Source organism: Haemaphysalis longicornis, unplaced genomic scaffold, assembly GCF_048455015.1.
Source record: "Haemaphysalis longicornis isolate Haplotype H1 unplaced genomic scaffold, Haemaphysalis longicornis Haplotype H1 scaffold_5, whole genome shotgun sequence".
NCBI lineage: Eukaryota > Metazoa > Arthropoda > Arachnida > Ixodida > Ixodidae > Haemaphysalis > Haemaphysalis longicornis.
Genome location: NW_027526385.1, coordinates 99232158 through 99240633, shown reverse-complemented (window position 1 = coordinate 99240633; position 8476 = coordinate 99232158). Strand labels below are relative to the sequence as shown.

Here is an 8476-nt window from a genome sequence, read left to right as displayed (position 1 = left end):
GCTGCTGACAGTTGAAAAGCGTCTTCGCGCTTCAGGCGGCCCGCGGAAAAAGAGAAATTCCTCAACGCGAGGAAATAGAAAACAAATGGGACACTTGAGCTCCCCGAGAAAAATGCAAATCACCAGCTCTTGCTTCCGGCAGCCCGGGGGCGGGGGGGGGAAGAGCCAAGTGGGAAAGCGAAGAAGCCCATATCGTGTGCACACGTTATTCGTGATGCATTTCCACGTGTATAAAGCTACACTCGTTTACGACCTGCCTTGGCGATTGTAGTTTACGCTACTGACGATATGGCGCCAAGGAAGCTTCAGGAGGCGGACAAACATGCTGTGTGCTCGGTTGAGACAACAATACGCTACGAGATTTGCATGTTTCATTGCACAAGTTTCCGAAGGACAATCAGATTAAATAGGATTAATGTGTTCGCGGGATAAATCGCCAGGGTCGGGATGGCCGCTTCGCTTTGTGGTAGCCTTCCGAGCATCACAGGATATGTGGACCCCATTTCAACGCGAGCAGACGCAAATGTTACATGGACCGAATGCGACCATTTTTTCACACCGGGTCTTCACCGACAGGTGTCGTCCGGTAAAGACAACTAAGCCCAGCATTATAACGTAAATTATGCTTTTTATGTTTTTTTTTTGTTTCCTATATAGCTGCAGCGAAGTGAACGAAACGCCGCCCTACTAAGCGCCCGTACCGCTTCCAGGCATCCAAGATGAACTAGCGATATGCAGCCCTGTCGAGATACTCCTGTCAGCTCGGAGTAATCAACGCCCGTTTTGTAATAAATTTTAGCGCAAAGGGCGTAACAAGGCGATAAAGCAATGCTTTCGCTCCAGCAGATAACGATGAGGTTTCTCCAACGACAGCGACTGCCTGCAGCCCATTTCCTGCGGCATTGGAGGAGCGGGGTTTCTGCTGTTGTGAATTCAGCATTTCGACTATTTCTTTTCGGTCGCTCATTGTGGAATTATTTCCCACTTTTAAGGTGTGGTGTGCTTCCTGTGTGAAAACAAAGGAGGCAGCTCGCCATAGCTGACCCAGGATTCTTGATCGAAGATGAGCTCCGTGAACCTGGCGTGAAATACCCCCCCATGTAAAATGGTCGGCGTCAACTGACAGTAGCGGAGCAAGCACGAACATGGCAGATCGCCAACCTGAGGAGACACGTCGAGCGAGTTATTCGAGAAGTGAAGAACTTGGAAATACTACATGTGGTATGATTTGCCAAATGCAATGGCTGACAAGCCAGACCAGATATGGAAAATTTGTTGCTACCTGAACAACTTCCTATAGAAACCACTTCTCAATCTATAAGTAAGCAAAATGTCAACTATGCGTGTTTTGTATTAGCGCCCTCTGAAAAGTTTTACCTTTTAGTCGGTATTGGTTAGTTTTGCTAACGGAATAAAAGTGTACGTGTCTTTTATTGCAATGATATCATACCAGCTGTCTCGTCTTTTTTCGACTGGAATAAACATTTCTTTTTTTCATATTTACACACAGCCGAAAACAGAAAAAGAGCTCAAGATTGCACGATAAGACTTGCCACCTCTTTGGCAACAGTACTTGAAACAAATACAGACATAGTGTAGCATGAATCCATGGGATACACACTGCAACTCCCCAAAATGCAGCAGTTTTTTGAAGAAATGCCGGCTGTGGTAAGAATGCTGAAGTTTGAAAAAGAAGCCAGTCAATAAAACAGCTGTCCAGGATAGCAGATGTTCTGCATGCATCACACAGTGTTAAACGCCGAAGCTGCACCGTCAAAAAATGCTGCCTCCGCAGGCGCTGTCGCGCACGGCACGGTTTGGCACGGTAGAGCTACATGAAGAGCGGCCCGTGCGCGTGAATGACAATCCTGTCCGCCCAGACGCACCCCACGTGATTCGTGGTGATTCTCTGACGTCACATCCGACGCGTTTTGGATTGTTGCATTTGTTGTCATGGCTACAGTCAAGCCTTGGGTAATGCAAATGGCGGCGCCCATTGACGCGCCGTGCTTGCTCCACTCGGGGCTAGATTTACGCGAGAATAGGGCGCGAAAAAGAAGCACTTTGCGCCGCACCGCTGCTCTCTCAAGTGTCCTTGCATCTTCATCGTGTTGTTATGGTGGTACTTTGTGTTTTCGGTGCTACACACGCCACGGAAATCGCTTTCATCGCTACGCCGAGGCGTCGTCCAGCCCCCTCTAAATGCTTCTTAGTCTTCCGTTCCCGTGTTTACACCCACACTACGGAAATAGCTCTTGTTGCAGCGGCAAAGCGTTTACGCCAGCTGAGACCGCACTCAATCCGCTACGCAGTCTTCCGTCTTCATCGGCGCGAATGCCGAGGCCCAGGCGTACGAACAGGTTGGTATCAAACTACTTACATGTCTTTAACAGAACGTGCTGTTGGGCGAGTTGATACATACTTAAATGGAAGGTTTAGCGCAAAAAAGACGAGGACGGTGGCAAACGGGACAGGCGCTTGTCCCGTTGTAGCGCCTGTCCCGTTTGCCACCGTCCTCGTCTTTTTTGCGCTAAACCTTCCATTTTACTTACATGTCATAGTATATTGGGAGAGTGAGAGAAAGGAAACTATATACTTCTTAATTATGGTTAGTGCTTTTTGGTTTTAGCTGCTGCGTGTTAGCTGTATCGAGCAAGATGGAATTGCAGCGAAGGGACTACGTGAGACGTAGGCATTCACGGAGAAATTTTTCGCTGCCAAAAGTCATTTATGTAGCCGAATGATATACGCAAACGAGTCTTACACGCACGCTTAATTTAGCAAAGCGCCTTCACTAGACTGTCTGGCAGGTGCGACGTAGGCGCAGTGTGTCATGTGGCTTCTGAACTTCTCTGCTGCAGCACGGGAAGTTGTGCTAGAAGTGGTAGAAAAAGTGCTCAAACAAGTACATATCTATTGCTTCTTCTTCCACCAAACAAAGTAAACTTTCTGTCAATTTTCGTTTTTTCTTTCTTTTGATGAGCGGTATCTCGCACTTTTTCTTTCAATGTGCTTGCCACCCTTGCTTCCTTTTCCTCCAAACAGAGTTTGAGCTAAGAACAAAATTTAGTTATGTGAACAAGCCAGACAAGTGGTAGAAAATGAAATTTTTATTTGAACGATCCTGACTTTAAAGTGAATGTCACCAGTTGGGAAAATTCCACGTAGAATGCATGCCAATAACAACTCAATTCTATAGGGTACAAAAAAATTCAAATAGGGAAAATGTTCACAGTTCTTATTACAGTACTATGTTGGCTAGTTAGTATGAACTGAATGCGCTGAAAACAGCACAAGTACGGGACGAAAAAAAATACGGGACTGCGACAGGCAGTGTTTGTCTTTCGCTATCCTGTCCTCGTGCTGTTTTTAGTATGTAATGTTCATGGTACTGAAAGGGCATAGTCGTGAATACAGTATGTTACCCCTCGCAAAGCACAATTATGCAACATGAGAATTCATCAGTGCTGACAGAGAGCATGCAGGAAGAGAGATGATTAAGCAACTGTTGAAATCTAGCGTTGCATACTCAATGTAGCAGAAAATTAGTGATATCAGCATTTTTCTGTGTATTAAATGTCTTGCAGCTTTTACACAAAAGATCTTGCAACCTGGGCAGAACAAGCACAACCAGGAAAAGGCACGATTGGGGTGTCGGATCTCTTCATGACGTGTTTGGACAATGAGCGACTAGATTCCGAGACCCTTGCCATTGGTCGCCAAGGCGCCTTACTGCCTGGGCCTTACCTCCTATACGTGTGCAAGTGGCTTCAGATTAACTACTGTGTCATCCCGTTCCAGCTGAAGTCCGGATTGTGGCGCCCTACTGGTTCCTTACTCTTGTTTGGAGCACTTCCCTGCTGACACCTGGCCCTGATGTTCATGCCTGATGTTCGTGAGTGGCTCCCGCCAGCTCGTGGCTGCCTACATCATGCAGTATCCTGCTGAGGCTTGGTATCGTCACCCTTGACGATTGCCGTGAACGATCACACCATACACGTGAGCAAGCAATGGGATTGGTGCCCCTGGCCCCAGCTGGCTCCATAGACCACAATGACAGGCCTCACTTCATGAGCATTCTCCCATTCACCGATAGTGCCTTTATTGCGTCATTGTCTAACATACCTTCCTGTGTTGGGAAATGCGAAAAAAAAAGTTATGCAAAGATATACGGATGACGGTATCATAGTCAAGACTGCACCAGAGCCTTTGGTCAAAGGTTACATGGGTGAAAAAACCGTGACTGCAGCTAAAATCATGTATAGCTGCGCATAGTCTATTGGTACACATTTCATAGTCGACTGCGCACTGCAAGAAATATACTAAACTAACACTATAAGAATACAAAATGAGAAACTTTTATTGCAAAATTATTAGCGCAGACTAAGCTAGATAAGAAAAAGAGTAAACAAGGAAATACACTGTATTATGCATGTCAAGTGATAGTATTGTTGCCGAGCAGGGATGTTGCCGATGCAATTCCACATTTAGTGAAACTGCATCCTTTTTACTTTTGTACAAAGCATCTAACGTTTTCACATTTCATGCACATCATAGTTGTGCCATTGACATTAGGCAAGCTGTTTTTCCTAATTAGTGGGTTTTAGCACCAGCTACATTGTCACGAATACTTTGGCTAAGCGAATGGCTACGCTTAGCCTTTTTTGCTGCTGTGGTCCTTGGCCGACCAGCAGGAACCCTGGCCGACCCCCTGTGGAGACCAGGTCGGCGCCTTGCCAGGCTTGTCGGCTGTACTTTGATTTTTCTTCCCCGTCGTCTGTCTGGTTTGGCCAGTGTTTTAAGTCCCATCAGAAAGCGATGAGCTTCCCCCGAGTTACTGACAGTGCTGAGGCTTGCTTCAACACTGTCTAGCAAGGTAGCATAGGCAGTACTGGTAAAGGCTTGTCCTCCAAGTCCAAGGATGCGTTGCATGTGGGACCCGATGGCCTTGTACTTCTCGTCAAGATCCTGCAAAAGTTTTTTTTTTTTCATTATCAGTAAAGACAAAAAACTATACTTGGGTGACTCACTCAGCTCCATCTGAATGCAAGCCTAAAAAACACAACAAAACTTGAAAGCCTTCAAATTTTTCTCTACAGTGACCACATTTGGGCAGGAGTGACGCTATAGAGGCCAGCACTAAAAACATGCTTATCAGTGAATTAACTGCACATTAGCAATGAAATGACTCAATGGAACAAAACTAGAGGCTCCAATACAATCGCCGAGTAATGTTTCTTGGCGGTGGCTTAGCTGGGCAGCTGCCAATCACACAGACAAGATTCAGTGATGTCGTAGAGGTATTGCTGGGAAGTCACCACAGGTTCATATGTTTTCCTTAATATCTTAAAGGCTAACTGCACTCAAATTTAGACATTTTGAAAATGCTATGTCTGTGTTGTCTGTCTGAAATGACTGCAAGATGCAAAATACGAAAGCCAAAATACGCGTATGCGCAGTGCAAACACACATAAAAAAGTTTGTGATTTTGAAAACAAAATTGAGAAGAGCGCGACTTTTATGGCCAGGCTAAAGTGACTTTGCAGCCAGCGAGCAGACTGGCCAGAGCAAACTTGCGCACAATGCTTCGCGCTCACAGCAGCTGTAGAAAAAACGCGCTCAGTGGAGCTCATTCAGTTTTCCTGGCTGGCCGGAGGAACAAGCACTCGGCCACACACAATGTGACTTCCGTTTCACGGCTGTTTGCGTGATCTGTTGGCAGGTGCAGTGTCATGTTTGGCGGAGCTATTGTAAATGCTTCTATTAACAGGGCATTCAACAGGGCTGCCAGCCCAGTTGGTTTGATGTATGTACTGCGTGTTAAGGACTTAGGTAAAATTTGAGTGCAGTTGGTTTTGAACTATTTGTTCAAAGGTCATTGTGTTCTCTTGCCACTAACGTATGGGTTAAAGTCTACTAACAGCATGTTTTGTGTATTCAGGGAATCACTGCCCATCATAGTCATGCCATTGTGATTTCAAGAGGGATAGTGCAAAAAAATGTTTATGCGTATATTCTCACTGTGGCAGTGTAAAGCAAAAAATGAACTTGATAATGTTGTTCACGATGGTATTTAGTCCCTTCGATGCTCACTGATGCTGAAATAATTTCCAGGCTGCTCTTAAGCTTAAAGGTATGTAGCAGGTAAGGACTGGCAAGAGAGACCAAACCAATAGGGTTTAGGGCACAAATGAGGCACTTTGCTCTTGCTGCTGGAACGTACCTCTGAATTGGGAGCTGGCTGTAGACCGAGGCTTTGGGTGCTGCTTCCTGCTAACTCTTCCTGTGTCCCACTGCAGGTTGGTGCTTCCTGGCTACCGATGTGGCCTTGTGGGCCCTGCAATGCTCCCACTGGCTCACTGACGGCTTCGTCATCATGGGCCTGGTTGGGGAGCACTGGCAGAAGTGGCTGGAAAAACTCCGGTGGGGGGCACCTGTTCCCAAGTGCCAGGTAGCCCAGCTGCAGCCGGTCTTCAAGTGTTAGCTTTGGGCTGTTGGGGAAGAGGCCACCAAAAGTATCCTGTACAAGAGCCTGGTGTTTGCAGAAGGCTCCCTGGCTGCCAGCCCAACAGCTGCAGGTGCCAAGGTCAGCCTGCACTGTGTACAGGGTCTCCTTGACGGAGGAGCTGGGCACAGTGTACGTGTTCTCCTCGAGCTGGGCGATGTCTCGAGCGCTCACACTGCCAAGTTTTTCCATGAGGTGCTCATAGCAGAGCCTGTGAGACTCCTCCCGGTCGTTGGCATGGCGGAGGAGCCTTTTTTCAAAATATTCCTCCCATTCAACTACAATATACTCCGTCAACGCGACGGCGTTGTATGCCTTTGTGCGGCAGAGAACAATATCTTTTAGTATCCGCATGGAAGATTCCGAATAATTGTTTGTGTTGTGGCCTCGAGTCATCAGCCCAGCTCGGTACATAATAACCCACTCCTCCTGGCAGCCAAGAAACTTTTCCACCCGATTGATGTAATCCCGGTGAGGAAGGGTGGAGAGGTTTTCGACTGCAGCTTCCAGCTGCTCTTGATCCATAGCATAAAGGATCTGAAATGTGAATGTGAAGAGCGCATTGAGTGCCTCAGGCTAAATAAGGCTAGATCGTGCAGGAAACCTGACATACTGCAGCATATCAATTGTTTCCACGCCAGACTTCCCTGCTTCCCCAAGCGCGTTCCAAGAATGTTTGGCACATCATTGAAAAACTAAGTAATTTCAAATTTGTCCTCTTAAAGCAATTTCTCCCATAACGTAAGCATAATTTCAGATTTAACGCATCATAGGGAGTTATGGAGTCCCAAACTTTTTATAAAAACTTGCTTGGTGTTTTTGGTTTGTCCTCTAGAGAAAACTACCACAGGTCCAGTTGTAAGAACCTTTACATTGCCCTTTCTTTTTTTCCCAGGTGATTAAGTGTAATGTATGATAGGAATGTTTTAACTAGTAGTGCTTTTTAAATGGCGAGCCTGCTTTACCTTTTTAAATGCTGCCATCAGTTGGCGTCGCATGTCCTTCTCCACGTTGTTAGCTGCAGACATTAACCACCGCCACTCCGCTTGCAGGACATGAAAATGGCACAGAAGCTGCTGCGCAGATGGCCACACCTCGCTTATAGCCTTCTTCTCCGCCGATGAGTTGTCCGTCATAAAAGCAGCAGGAGCCTGTGGTAACAAACACCCACCAATGTGTCCTTGTATATTTCTTTTAAGTGGCATGCAAGTATCGCGTAAGTGGAGATACAAATTGGTCCACACAATGTGTTGCAATTCCTGCTTTGCTATTTCCTATATGGATTAGCATACTCCAAACAAAGTTCTGCTTGCTTATGGTTTCATGTGCACCCAGAAATGGGGCACAGCGACATCTACCACAAATTATTTGTGCCACTACAAATTCTCATGTAGCTTCAACGTTGTACGTACTGAAATTGCACTTTTTTAATTCTTCCTTATGTGTGCATATTATATGTTTACATAAAATATAAATGTAGCATCAATAGACCCCATGTTGGAAAAAACCATGTTTTCCAATGTTTGAGCTAGTGGACCACCTTCCATGGTAGTAACATACAATAACCTAGGGGTAAGCACGCTTGCAGAGGTGCAGAAAGGCATGCCACAGTGCACCCGCATTAGACAAACAGAATTCAGGGATGGGTTAAGAAAAGAGGTATCGAGAATCACAATATCCATGTGCACACACTTCTGTGATATACTGCATGTCAAATATTGTTGAAGAAAAAAAAAAGCATAGGACTCGTGAAAGCACCTGGCTCACGTAAAATTTACAGAAACAGCCCGTGTGGTCCTGAAAAGTGCCCACATCAATCCTGTTTCTTGCGATAATAAATAGTATAAATATTCAGCTACTGTTTTCATAATGAGTAATTATTTATTGTAATAAATTATTGCATACTTTTATTATTATTATTATTTAGTATTACCCTAACTCAATGGCCAGCTCTTCCCATTCCAAGCGAGC

At 45.7% G+C, this 8476-nt stretch overlaps 1 long non-coding RNA gene across 2 annotated transcripts; it reads left to right on the top strand.

Annotated features, from left to right (window-relative positions):
* Positions 1–1913: 1913 nt before the first annotated feature.
* LOC144138612 (uncharacterized) lies at positions 1914–7675 on the top strand. 2 transcript variants are annotated; one of them, XR_013315908.1, is made up of 4 exons: positions 1914–2360; positions 3802–3895; positions 6300–6586; positions 7558–7675. It is a non-coding gene; the product is annotated as an uncharacterized LOC144138612 (long non-coding RNA). The 2 variants fall into 2 exon arrangements; XR_013315909.1 differs by having other exon boundaries at positions 1924–2360; positions 3802–3999.
* Positions 7676–8476: the final 801 nt, after the last annotated feature.